This window comes from Pezoporus occidentalis, unplaced genomic scaffold (assembly GCF_034315485.1).
Source record: "Pezoporus occidentalis ecotype Australia unplaced genomic scaffold, CSIRO_AGI_Poc_V1 ctg314, whole genome shotgun sequence".
Taxonomy (NCBI): Eukaryota; Metazoa; Chordata; class Aves; order Psittaciformes; family Psittacidae; genus Pezoporus; species Pezoporus occidentalis.
The window spans coordinates 308191-322471 of NW_026915095.1; the positions used below are offsets into that span (position 1 = coordinate 308191).

At 50.7% G+C, this 14281-nt stretch overlaps 1 long non-coding RNA gene across 1 annotated transcript; it reads left to right on the forward strand.

Annotated features, from left to right (window-relative positions):
* Nucleotides 1–1765: 1765 nt before the first annotated feature.
* On the forward strand, nucleotides 1766–13926 carry LOC134168563 (uncharacterized). Its single transcript, XR_009966580.1, has 2 exons — nucleotides 1766–2152; nucleotides 13752–13926. It is a non-coding gene; the product is annotated as an uncharacterized LOC134168563 (long non-coding RNA).
* Nucleotides 13927–14281: the final 355 nt, after the last annotated feature.

Here is a 14281-nt window from a genome sequence, read left to right on the forward strand (position 1 = left end):
ATTTTATTTTAATATAGCATTATATATTATTTCATATACTATTTATATATATAATTTTAGAAATATATCTGAGTTTATATATATATTAATACAGATACGTATCTATTATTTTCTGTCTCTGCTAAGGTGGAGGGGCCTAATGCAGAACACATGGGCTCTACCTCTGGGGTGGAAACACACTTCCATAGGGTATCCACACATCCCGGGAGCTAACACTTGGGTCCATATGGACTCCTCCGTACCTCCAGCCATATGGCAGAGGCGCGGGGCTGAGGGGAAAAAAAGCAACCCAAACCACACAAAAACCCCATCGTGGAGGGTCTAAAGGAGGAGGAGGAAGAGGAAGAGGGTGGGGGGACCCCCTCCGAACCCACTCGTGTACCGAGAGGTGCGTCTATGGTGTCTCTACGAGCTGAGATTTGCATAGGGCTCAACCTATATGTTCTCTTTCCCAGACAAGCGGGGTGGCTCCTCCCGTGTCTCGCAGCTCTTTACGGGCGAAAACAAACGCCGGGAGAAGCCAAGAAGCCCCATAAAACTTTATAGGATTTCCTTTACACACGGGAAACAACGGAACAATTTCCTGACCCGGCAAAACAAAAGTTTGCTGCTGCCAGCAGCGGCTCGGGGGGGCTTTTTAGGGGTACAATTAGCACAGCGTGCTCAAGTGGGGCACCCCTCCCAGCTCCGGGGGCTTCGTTTAATGGTTGGTACCCTTGGTTGGTGGGGGTCTGGTTGCTTGGCGAGTTGCGAGCTGTAAAGATGTTCCATTGGAGTGTCGCTTAACAGTGAAAAAAAAACACCTCTTTTTCACCCATTTCCCCCCCCCCCCTTCTCCACTGTCATTTGGGGTGAAATACTGCAAAAGCAAGCAAGGTTCCCCTCGCGTATTTCTCTGCTGCTTGTACACCAGTGCTTGCCCACTCGTGGAGGGCCTGGCGTGATTTCGGTGGGGCTGGGGAACCATCCCAATCATCTCTTCTTTTTCTGACCATTATCTATATTCCGGGTTTTATTCCTTCCCCACGCTGTGTAAATCTCTTGCCTGGTTGCTCAGGCACAAAACCCTCTTGGCGTGTGCTGGTAATTGCTCGTTATTCCGTTCAATTTTCTCTTAAGCAACGTCTTCCCTTCCCTCTCCCCGGGATGACTGCAGCGTCTCTGGGTTATTATCTTGGATTCTGATTACATTTCGCACTCTTTAACACCTTTTCCCTTCAGCCTTTTTCACCGCGAAGCTGTCAAGGCAGCTCGGGATCGTCAAGGCAAGGGTTAACCAGCTCCAGACCACGCGTGTTTCAGCTGCCAGGGCAAGGGGGGAAACCCCAAACCAGCCCCAAAACACCCCCTAAACCCCCACTTTAAACCTCAAACTTGCACGTTTCCACCCTGCGGAGCGGAGTGCGGCTACTTATGATTAATTACGGGCTTCTCCTGCCCCGGGGAGGGGGGGAGAGAGGGGTCAGGGGGGGTCTCTGCACCCCTCACACCCCACACACCACCCCCCCCTCCTCTAAGGGACATTTATCTGGGGGGTGCTGGGTGTTTGGTGGATGTTGTTGCTGGTGCTGCCTGGGATTCGCCTTTTGATTTCCCCTCTCGGCTGCTCGATCCCTTCGCAAAGACTCAAGAAGGAAATAGAAAAGGACTTACCTTGCCCCGCCATCCGTGTCAACCCCGTGAGAACTTAAAATGGCCCAAAAAGAAAAACAACAAACCAACCAAAGTTCCTTTTCTTTTTATATATATATATATATGTAAAAAATCCATGATATTATTTTGTTTTCCTTTGTTTTGCATGGGTTTTTGGTTTTTTTTTTGGCTCGAGGAAAGCAAAGCTCTTTTAGTTTCACCGGGAACACCAGAACATTAGCAGAAATACTCATGCCTTCTATGCGAATTTAGTAGTTTAAAACTTTTGAAGGTTATTTATGTGGATGGCCCTAAGCAAAAGCCCTGAATGGCTCTCAGGGAGCACGTGATGTCATTAAACTAAGTTTTATGGTTTGGGGGAGCTGACAAACCCACAATATATTTACATCATATATAATCTTAACTGTCCACCATCGCAGCTGCTAGAGCTGTTTAATGCTGGGACAGTGGGACAAGGCGCTTTAGTGCGGAGCGCGGCGGCCGGAGCAGCACCTCCCGCGTAAGTTTGCTTCTTCCAAACTCCTTTTATTCCCTTTCTTTAGTATTTTTTTCCCCACCTATTTCAGTGATTTCCCATTTCTCAGCCTCTCTTAGGAAACCTTTCTGAAATCCCCTTTTTGCGTGGGAAAACGGGGAGAAAGGGGGGGGGGGGGGATGGCGTGCGAGCTGGAATGTGAATTTTCCAAAGGGGAATGCTGCAGGCGAGGATCTTATCCTGCAGCAATCTCCGCTCCCCCCCTCATCCTCGCATCCCCAGGGCTGCTGGAGAGGAGATAAGGCCAAGGCGAGTCTATGTGTTACTGGTTTGACTGGTAACCCGCTCATCCCCAAGCGCGGCCCCCTTCCCTTCAGAGTACAGCCTAAGGGTAGGCTGGGAGCATCCCTAAGTTTCATCCCTGAGTTGTTTGTTGGGGTTGGGTTGTTGTTTTGGGGGGGGGGGTGTGTGCTATTTGTGTTTGGGGAGAGATGGGATTTGCAATGGGAAGAAGGGAAAATAACTGAAATAAATAAAGGGGGAGACATAGAAATTGGTCCATGGAGAGAGAAGGGGCCTGCATGGGGTGGGGGGGGCGGGCAGGTGATGGGGGGGAATGATGGCTCCGTGAGGGACCCTATGACACTCACGGGGGGACCCAATGACACTCGTGGGGGAGCCCATGGTGGGAGGAAGAGGATCTGTGAAGAAGGTGGATTCCCCCCCATCATCGCCTTAAGGGGGGTGGTGGTGAAGTGGGGGGTGTCTCAAGTTGGAGGTCACGTATGGGAAAGGGGCATCTCTCTGGTCTGTGTGGCAGTTGGAGTGGGGGACCCCCTCCAGGGACCCCCTTGGGGTGCTGGGACACCCACCTTGTACCCCGGGAGGGCCTTCAGGATCAAACCTCCCCAAGGAACCGGGTTGAGGGGGCAATGGGGAGTGCAACTGGCTGGGAACTGGGAACTCCCACCCCAGAGTGCCCCCCATGAAGAGGGTGACCCATTGGAAACAATGGGACACCCCCTTCCCATCCCATCTAGACAATTGCCGGGCCTCTATTGTTCTCCTGGGGGTGAAGAGATGCTTAGCTTTGTGCCCCCCCCCTCCCCATTCCACAAGGCCTCATCCTGGTGTTATCCCAGGCCTGGCACTTAGGGGGCATGCTACGGTGGGGGGGGGGACATAGGAGTTGTATTGGGGGGTGCAGCACAGGGAGCAGAGGCTGCAGATTCCCACTGTGATAGGGGTTGTCTGGAGGGAATTCCACTCGGGAATGCACATGCGTGTTCACCCATGCACAAGCCCACCCATGTATGTGCACACATGTGCGTGCACACGGGCCAGCATGCGAATGCACCCACATAGGCATGGACACATGTGCAAACACACACGCGTGCGCCCACCTGTGCAGCACGCAGCAGGCATGCGAATGCGCGCACGTGTTCTCACAAGTGCATGGGCGCATGCAAGGCCTTTCACGCATGCAAACACCCACATATCCGTGTGTGCAAACTCCTTTGTGGGTGCTGGAGGGGCGCTTTGTGGGTGCTAAACCCCTCCCAGAAGCTTCTTTGAAGGGATGGGGACCCCCTTGCAGCCAAGGCTGGACCCCCCCCCCCTGCACCTCAGGGATCTTGGGGTGTTGTGCCCCACTGTGCAGGCACAACCTTTGGGGATAGGATGGAATAAGAGGCAATGACATAGGGAAACACCTCGGGACCCCCCAGTCCTTTCCTCTTCAGAGCCTTCAGGGGCGCAACCTCACCCCCCCCCACCCCAAAAACCAGGCAGCAGCCCTGAGGGACCTCTTCTCCTTTTGGCAGGGGACCCAGTGTGGGGATTTGAACCCTTTCTCCAAGTGCCTTATTCAGGGACCCTCATTTGGGGGTGTCCGGGGGGGGGTTTGCCATGGTCCGATGGTGGGTGTCAGTGGTGGGGGAAGGCTGCTCTTCTGCAGAGGCCTTGCGACCCCCCCCCCAGCCCTTACTGTCCCGTTTAGCACCCCACTGTTGGCACCAGGGCCGGGGTCACGTTTTAGTCTCCATCACAGAGATGGAGATTAATTTTGCCCCTTAATCCCATTAGGAATGTGCTCCCAAACCCCCTTCAGCTGATCCATCTACCTAAGCCCTATAGAGCGATGGGGATCTATAGGGCTCTATAGGGCCCTTATATCATGAGAAATCATCAGTATTTTGTTCACGTCCCCCCACTGAGCACCAAGATGTCCCCACGATTGTGGGATAAAGACACTGTCCCCACTTGAGGGCTCTTATTGGGGGGGGGGGTGTTGTCCCTGGGGTCTTAGCATCTTCTTCTCGCCCCCCCCCCGGCATTGTGCAGGCCCTGAGGGCTTGGAAAAGGGGAAAATGCTGAAAAATTAGAATTCTCCCATTTATTAAGGTCGTTCATAGTGGGAAAAGGTGCAAAAAAATGGGGCAGCTCCAAGCTTGTGGAGCTGGGAACACGCAGAGGTTTTTTGGGGATCTCCCGGAACCTCTGGATCCCATCATCCCATGACCCCAAACCCCCTGGAAAGTCCTTGGAAGGCTCATTTAAATAACGTGCTTTGGGATAACCCGAAATCGCTCAAAACCTGGAGGCATCCGAACGGGAAGCAGGGATTTGGGGGGACCCCAAGAGCTGGCTGGAGGTGAAGGGGATGCTCTCCTGCGTGTGAGGCTGGTTGTGACTGAAACACTGGGGGGAGAAGGGGGGGGGGGGGACACGGAATTGGGGAGAAAGAAGAAAGTTCTTGGCGTCCGATGTAAACCTCGGCTTTTTCTTCCCCCTCCGACCTCTTCCTCCGGGTGATGGATGTTGGGGCATGAGAAATAAATGCCGGGTTGGAGCCTTTTCTTCCGGATATTTGGGGTTTTTCGCTCAGATACCACTGAATTGGAACGTGGAGGCTGCTCGCGTCCCTATGTGTGACCGGGAATAGCCATAAAATCCCTCCCTAGCCCTCTGTTGTGTGAATGACGGGATTAAAACAATGCAGCGCTGATAAGAAACCGCTCTTCGTAACAGCAAAAAAAATGATTTTCTGCGTAATTGGACGGGAGAAACAAATAATAAAGTCCAGAGAATGACTGTGGGGAATAGAATTTCCTCGCATCCAGCTGGGTGCTGGGAAAAAACAGGGATTATTGGAGGGTGGCCGGAGGAAATCCGTCTGGAATAGGTGCAACCCGATGTTTCCATCCCATCCTCGGGGTCCTTTTTGTCTTCTGCCCGAGGTGGGGAAGGGAGTTTCTGCCCATCACCTCCCATTTTCCCCCGGCCTGTCCCTGCAGACCCTATTGATGGATTGATTTTATTGATTTATTATCCACTCCTCCGAGCGCGTTGCTATCAAATGATGTTTTGAGCTGGGTTTTCCCGGTCAAGAGTTGAATCCCGAGTTATCGATTTCTGTTTCGTTCCCCTCCCTTTTCCTTCTCTTTTTCTTCCCCTTGATTTGCGATTTTTCTCATCCCCGGCAGTCGCGACCCCTTTTCCCAACAGGAACTGGGAATATCCATCCTCCCCATCCACCTTCCCTGCTTGCAGGAAGAAAGGAAACAAGCACCCCAACCACTTTCCCTCTGGATGCATCCTCTATCATCGCCTTATCCCAACTCTTCCCTCCTCTTTACAGCCAAAACAACACGGTTTGACCAGGAATTAAACACCCCCCAATTTATTTCCATCTCGATAGCATTTATTAGACCTTCTCTTCCTCCTTGAGCTGTGCCTGTGTGCGTATGGCTATTCCCCACACAGGGATGCAGCGCCTGGATGTGTGTGGATGGGTATGGATGTATGGATGTGCGGTCCAAGGGGTGGGGGGGGCACACAGACACACGCACTTACATAAACAGACACCGAGATATTTGAATGTTTTCTTGGCACTTAGCAGATTCCTCTGATTCCCTCTCAGCAGTAAAGTAACCACCAGGGAAAGGAGAGCGGCTACTGTTGACCTCCGATATTTATTCACGCCCAGGGCAGGAATTGAGTTTGCTGGAGTTAGTTTGGGAAAGGGGTGGGTGGGGGGAGGTCTCTTCCCGCTTGGAAAAATGCTATTTTATTTCCCGTAGGTTTAGGGAAAAGAACGAAACAGGACTCGGAGGAGGCAGCAGCGTGAGGCTGAGGCTGGCTTTGACTTTTATAGAAGTGATTTGGGTTGCAAGACACTTCCCATCTCCCCCCAGCGTGCATTGGGGGTGACGGGGGACAAGAGGGATCTGTTGTGGGGGAGGAAACAGGGACACCCCCATTCACCAGACTCCCAAACTCCGGCAGCAAACAGGAGGGGTGTCCCTTGCTGCCAGACTCGGGGGCTTGGCGAGTACAGCTCGATCCCTGAGTTCATTTATTCCACCTTTTCTTCTTCTTCTTTTTTCCTTCCTTCCTTTTCCTTCCTTCCTTCCTTCCTTCCTTCCTTCCTTCCTTCCTTCCTTCCTTCCTTCCTTCCTTCCTTCCTTCCTTCCTTCCTTCCTTCCTTCCTTCCTTCCTTCCTTCCTTCCTTCCTTCCTTCCTTCCTTCCTTCCTTCCTTCCTTCCTTCCTTTCCTCCTTCCTCCCTCCCTCCCATCCATCCCTCCATCCCTCCCTCTTCTTCCTCTCATCCCTTCTCCCCACTGGAGCCCTCCAATTCCTCCCCATTCCCTGAATCCTGGTATTATTTTGAAGGCCTTTCCCATCACCCCCCCCCCTCCATCAGATTCCTCCTCGGTTTGGACCTGACGGGGACCACAGCTTGGGGGGAGGACCAAAAATGGGGGGGGGGGGCACAGATTTTGAGCCTCTGCAAAGCTCGATCCTTCCTTTCCTATGGGGAAAGGGGGGGGCGTCCCTCTATTAGAGACCTCATTAAGGGGGTGCAGGCTGAGCTTGATGAGTTCCTGTAAGTAACAGCAGTGGAGCTCGTGTGTCCCCACCCCGGTACTCCCCTTTTCCCCCTCTGCACCCTGCACTGGGATCCAGCATCCAACAGAACACCCCCAGGTAACCCCCCAGTTGGGGATCGAAGGGATTTGGGGATCCCCTTCCCCCTCCAAAAAAAGAGCCACCCCGAGCGCTAACAGAGATTTTGGGGGTGCCTGAGGGGTTTCTTAGGGCTAAGTATTCCCTCTTGGTGGGGGGTGTTCTTCTCCCTCTGGAGCTCATAGGTGGGATTTGAAATGGGGGGAGCAATTGAGTGCTTGGGCTTGTGTGTGTCCGAACAACAAAAATCCCTTTTTCCTGCTGTTTTTCCTTTCTTTTCCTGGTTTCCTTTCCCTTTCTTTTCCTGGTTTCCTTTCCCTTTCTTACGTGCTAAAGCCTTGGTAAACGGGGGGAAAGATTTACCTGCAGACTCAAGCTGACATCTCCCATCTGTGCCCGCTCCTCTCCGCTACCTGCCTCTTGTCGACATTAATTCTCTGCCATATAGTGGCGAAATAAGAAGCTTTAAAACCTCGGCAGGGTCATGGGGCTGAGGGGGTGTGTGTGTGTGTGTATGGGGGGGGAAGGAAGCGGAGTAGGAACCAACCTGTGTTTTATGGGGAGCTTTCAGCGGGCGGCACGAACGCCTCATCCTTCACTCCAGCCCCGAGCGCGAGGTTTCAGGTCAGATGTGGGACTTCAAAGAAGCCTTTTTTTTTTGGGGGGGGGGTGTGGGGTGTGTGTGTGTGAGCTGCGGCTTGCACAAGCTCTCGTCAGGCTGCTCCTTGCAGCGACCCTCACCGTGCCCTTTGGGCTTTGCCCTTTCCCTCTTTCCGCCCCCCCCCCCCAATCAGTTCACCTTTCCCAGTTTTCCCAGCAAATCTAAAGGCTCGGGGGCACCTTTAGCATTGGGAAAAGGCGATTTTCCTCCCAGAACCTCTACGGCCCAGGCTGGGGGGGCCGCGATTTTTCCCCTTTTTTTTCCCCTCTTTTTTCCTTCTTTCTTTTTAAAAAATCCCCCCCCCCCTTTTTTTTTTTTTTTCCCTTTATTTTTATCCCCCTTTTTTCCCTTTCTTTCCCTTTTCTTCTATTTTTTTCTTCAGGGAAGCAGCCGATTTCTTATCAGGTCGGGATTGATGCTGCCGGCCTCCTTCTCTATATCATCCCCACGGCTCCTCTTGTTCCAGCCCGGCTCCCTTTGCTCCGGGGGCCGTGAGTGATGGCTCCCGCAGCTCCCCATGCCTCCAGAATCCTAATAACCCCTCCGAGGAAAGTGTGGGGGGGGTGGTGGTGGACCCCCTCTCCCCCTATTTTCCTAGCAGGAATTTCTAGGGATACCCCCTCAAATCCCACCCCGGGGCTCGCCTTTTCTCAGCTCCTGTTGCTGGAAGCCCCCGCGGAAGCCAGGAAACGTTTTTATTAAAAGGTTTTGATGGATTCGCCTTGGGGATTAACTAAGATAATAGTTTATTGCACTGCGAAAGATTAAACTGAAAGTACCCTGGTGAAAGAAAAAGTATAAATAAACATTAAAGGGAGCGGGGAGCATCTTTTCCAAGCATTCAATCCCGTCTTTCCCACTTTTAACAAGGGGCTCCAGGGTGTCCGCGCAGCCTTCCTGGGGCATCATTATTATTATTATCGCTATTATTATTATTATTGCTATTATTATTATTATTATTGCTATTATTATTATTATTTGATGACTCGGCGAAGGGGTTTGCCAGATTGCGGGTGCGGAGGGGACATCCCTCCCCATCCCTCTTTCCCCTTCCCTGGAGCAGAGTTACCCCTAGGTAAAGCCCCATTCCCCCGCCCGGCTGCTGTCAGGGCTGGATTGCGCCCATGGGCGCGGAGCTGCGCGCATCTGGGTCGTGTCGGGTTTGAAGAGCGTGTTTACACAGCGGGAGAGTTTAAAACACGGCCCGAGAGGCGATAAAACCGGGCCTTTAAATCATCCTGCCCTTCATCCAGTCCCTTCCACATCTGCTGCGGGGCTGGGATCTGCCCTCCATGTGATGCTGCCAGGCCCCATAGGGGCAGGACCCCTCTCTTACCTCCACCTCCTCACGCGTGTCACCCCCTTCTCCATCCCTCTTTAGCCCACTTTTCATTGCCCTGCATCCAGAGGAAGGCACACCCGAAGGTTTAAATGAGAGCTGGGTGTTGATCCGAGGTGTACCCAGAGGGTTGCAAAGGGTGTTAAAAAAGGGCTGAGCGCAGCGCGATAAAACCTGGGCTTAGTCTTCGCTTGGGAGGACTCAAAATGCACCGAGAAAGGGGAGTTTCCCCTTGGTTTATCCCCTTCCACCCCACTTTGGAGCCAGGCCCGCAGCTCTGCATCCCTACGAGTTAAGGCTGAGCCACCTTTGCCACGTTCCTTCTGCAGCAACAGCGGGCCAGGGCTTCTCTTTCCCCAAACTCCCCCCTAAACCCCTCCAGTTGGGGCTGGATGAACTCCTTTTTTTTGGGAAAAACCACTTCATTTTTATTCCCCGTCCCTACACAGAAACTTTTCCCATCCCCTTCTCCCGGCCTAAGCCATCCAGAAGGATTATGGAGCCCAGAAGTGGATTTACAACCAGAAGGGGTCTGGGGCGGGGGGGACGACGACACACACACGATGATGTTAATCGTTCATATTGTCATCCCCAAGGAAGATTTCCATGGGGTAAGAGCATTAAGCACCGCTGAAAGCAGAAGCTCTCTCCAACAGGAGGGCTCGGGCTCAAGTTTGTGTATGTTTCCACCCCATACAATAACATCTCTAGATCTGCTAATGGGCCCTTTGCAACCCTTGGACACTTTCTCCTTCAACTTTCACTTTCTCTTCCCCCCCCCCCCCCCCCAAAACACGCCCTTTCCCCAATCCAAGCCCAATGTTTTCTTTTCAACTTAACCCAGGGTTCAGCAATTACCCGGTGGGTCAGTGTAAAAGTCGTCTTTGTCTATGAAAAGTCAAGGAGAAACCTTAGCTCCTGTATATACATCACTTAAAAGCATCCTCCAGCCGGGTTCTCCTCTGCCTCCAAGAGCCCCCCCCCTACTCCTAGAACCCCCTCCCGAGCTCAAACAAAGATTTTAAGCCCGGAATAAAATGGATTCGAAGGAAATAACAGGGAGAAAACCCTCCCCAAGGCCAACAAATGAGGGAAGAGCCCAGATGCGGTCACACGAACTGGGGTGATCTGAGGAATAAAAGGGGAAGGGGGTGTCTGTTTTTGGGGGGGTTTATGGGGAGCAGAGCTGCGGGGTCCTGTTAAAGCGCAGGAGGAGATGGAGAGGGGAGCGGTGTCACTTGGTTACTGGTGGATTTGGTTTAAACGATCGCTTTCTGATACAAGGGTTGGGGGGGGGGAGGCAAAAAGGGAAAGGGGAAAAGGATAAAAGGAAATAAGAGAAAAAAGATAAAGAAAATGAAGAAAAAGGGAAAATAAAGAAAAAGGAAAAAATAAAGGGAAAAAATAAAATAATTATAATAATTGAAAAAAATGATTAAAAAGGGAGGAAAAAAGGTGTCTTTCCTACCAAACAGCAAGTTTCACCCTTGCTGAGCTCCTGCTCCACCGAGTCCCGAGGAGCTCTGGGGCTGATGCGCCGATACCAATTAAACGAGGACTAAGATCTGGGCTCATTTGTAGCCCGGCGAAGCCTCGGCGAGGAGGGGGCTTCGCTCCGACCTCCTTCCCTTTCTTTTTTGGTCCCCCTCTCCTTTGGCGACGGGGCCGAGAGGAACAAAAACCAACAATTTCTCCGGCATAAAAATGAAACATCAAATTAGTTTGCCTCTGGGCTTCATTTTTCCCCTTCTACATTATAACTAGTTATTGAACTCGCTAGAAGATCTAAAGGCCATTTGTGAGGAGAGAAATTTCAATGGAGTTCCCCCATCAATAACTCCTTGGCAGTGACCTATTGGATCAAGTCAAACAGTTGAGGTGAAATTCAGGTCACGCTGTCTCACCAATATTAAAATGCGGGCACTTTTTAAAAAGCCACTTTCAACGAGATTCGAGGAAAATTGAATTCCTGGGGGGGGGGGGTGGTGGGGGTGGAAGAAAAAGGGGGAGGGGATGGGAGAACCTGGTTTGCATATTTTAGTTGCTGTTTGGTGGCAAAGCGGAGGGATTCGTCTTTGCAGGCGTTAAAACGAAGGGATAAATATTTACGTTATTGGTTCGGTCGAGAGCAAAGAGGCTCCAAAGAAAAATGGGCAGGCCAGGAGTTTGGGTGACAGCCCTTGCTTATTAAAATCGTTTGAGGTCGATTCATTACTTCTACTGACAACAGATTTAAAGGGGTTGGGGGGGGGGGGGAGCACAAAAATCAATTAACCATTTGCATATCCCTTTGCATGGCTTAGACCTTGTCTGCTGCTTGCGTTCGGAAGGGACAAAAAGCCAAAGGGCTTCTTCGCCCTCGCCGCTTTCGAGTTGGGAGCTAAAAAATGGGGGTTTCAAGCGTTATCTGGCGTTGATTGTGGTAGGGAGAACGCAACTGTTTAAATAGCAAATATAGACATGGTGTGTGTGTGTGTTAGTTCTCTTTAGATCATCACCTTAAACCCAGCTCGCAATAAAACTCCGCTCCCAATTTGATCGCCACCTCCCGCATCCCAAAGAGGCAGGGTTCACCCTCGGCGAGCTTTTCCCCTTCGCTTTCCCTATTCTTAGGGAACACGGGATAACCAACCCCCAGTAGATAGGTACTTCATTTTTTGCTGGAGAGCACAGATTGCTAATGGGCCGCGGTACAGGTTACCAAACGGTCAGTATGGTAATAGCCAGCACAATGAATCCGGAGAGACAATGCATCCTGATTTTTCTTCAGTACTGTCAAAAAGGCGCTTTGTACTTCCAAATCCCCCCGCGACACTAACCACTTCTCTATTTCCCACCCTCGCCCTAGGTAGGAGAAGGAAATAAAGCCCGAAATGAGTCAATTTTCATGTTTTTTTTTCCCCCAGTTTTTCTGCCTGGTTTGGGTTATTTTTTTTTGCTGCATTTTTCGCTGCCGAGGTGCTGCGTTTCCTTGGGTTTTGTCCCTCCCCAAAGTGTTTCTCGGCACGGTGGTGGGGGGACGAGGGATGGAGAGCGGTGGGAGGGCTGCTTTATAGACAAAAGAGCCAGATTCTTGTACAACTATTCTTCACACGTCCCTGCAGACTTATTTTACAGGGAAAAAGACAAAAAAATAGGGGGGGGAAATTGCGTTAAATAAATACAAAATCCACTTTAACGGGAGGCACCGGTTGACTCTGGTTAAAAGGAGAAGGGAGGGGGGAAATATGAAGGCAAAAACAATAAAAAGAGGAAAATAGGCATTTTTTGGGGGTGCGTTTGTAAGAAATCCGGAGGATTTCTGTCTGATTTTTAGGGTTTTTTGCTTGTTTTAAGAAACGCCCCCCCCCCCATAAACCAACCGCAGGAGGAGAGGATGGAGCAGCGAGTCCTTAAAATTAGATTTATCGAGGTGGGAACCAGGGGGTGCAAAGGGGAAGGGGGGGGGGATAAAGTTGAGTTTCCCCCGTTAAGAAAGCGAGAGTCCAGAGCCGCCCCGTTTGTGACCTTCACGCCTGGGATTATTCAGTGCTTGGATTGGTGCCTGTTTGTTTCGTGCTTTATTTCCCTTTTCTTCTTCTAATAATAATATATATTTTTAAACATCTAGCATAGCTTTAAGAGAGCTACCTGTGGATATTTATTTATTCTACTGGTGCTTATTGAAACCCATATATTTTAGGGAGGGGGGGAGAGAAGGAAGGATGTGCGTAGGTAAAAATTACTTTATTAACTCTCCATCTTTATTCAATATTCCCTCAGCCTTGGAATAAAGTTGTTGCATCAGGCTCAACTATAAATGTCAAAGCCCTGCATGACTCTTGAGGTGTTGGGGCAGGATGAAGTATAGCTGGAGAAAAGGAATTTATTGGATCTATTGAAATCAATGCTTTGGGCTCCGGAATACGTTTCTAAGCACGGAGGCGTGTTGGTTTTTTGCCCCAACCAGCTCCCATCCGCCTTCACTCCCTATCCCAAAAGCTCAGGGGGAAGAGGAAGGGTTTGACTTTGTATAGGGGGATATATACAGGCGGTTCTATAGGTAAAACCGGGATTTACAACTTTAGGAAGGAGCAGGCTCTGCCCGTGAATGGGGCCAGCAATTAGCCAAGCCCTGCAAATCCCTCAATAAACCTCCCCCCCCCCAAAAAAAAAGGCCTAAAAAAGGCCAATTTAAGCCCAAACCCCCACCTAGGGTCCCCCCAGGGATGCGGAGCTGGTGTCCAGGGGGGTCCCCCCCCCCGCAACCCTCCCCGTCGCCTATATGTACCCTGTAGACTCGAATTTGTGTGAGCGTCTCCCAGTCACAAATTCGTCTCTAGGGGAATATATGGGCGATGCCAGAGCCTTGGAAAGTTCTGCTTTCCTCTTAATTGCGGCGCTCCTAATTAAATCCTCCTGATGGCACTTGCTAAGGGGGGGGGAGGGGGGGGGAGAGAAAGTGGAAGCGCGGGGTTTGATCTTTGCCAGGGCTTGATAATAATAATAGTCATAATAATAGCAATAGTAATAATAATAACAATAATAGAAAGAAGATGGGGAAGAAAAATAAAGGGGTAAAAAAGAGGGGAAAAAAGGGAAAAAGCAAATGATTGGGGGGGGGGGGGGCTGATAATCATCCAAATAAACCCCCATTACTACTTTTCCTCTCCAGAAGAAGCAGCAGCCACCGCAAACACAACTCTGAGCCAAGAGCACAAAGAGCCCCGACCATTTCGCGGTGACTGATTTATGGCGTTTTACAACCCCATAAAAAGCTGTAACAACCAGCCAAAAGCCTTCGACACCGCTGGCACATTTAGTCTAATAAATAAAACATAAACAGTTAACTTTATGTGTCACTTTTATTGTTATCAAGTAAAATATGGCAATGCCCTGCAAGCTATGATTTTCAGCTATAATTGTTATCAAGCACAAGGAGGGAATACCCCACCTCCCTCCTCTGCCCCTCTCTTTAGGGCGAGATGGAGATGGAGAAATCAGAAGGGAAGCTCTAATTGAGGCAGCTGAAAAGCCGCCCAAAGTGGTGACATCCATCTGCAGCTCCTCGACCTGGGCTGGGGTGCTGAGAGCCATTTTTAACGTGTCCCTCTAGCTTTAACCCCAAATCACATCTATACGGCTCTATAGTGCCTAGATATATGGGGGTTTGTGTATCTATATGTAATTTCATATATAAATATG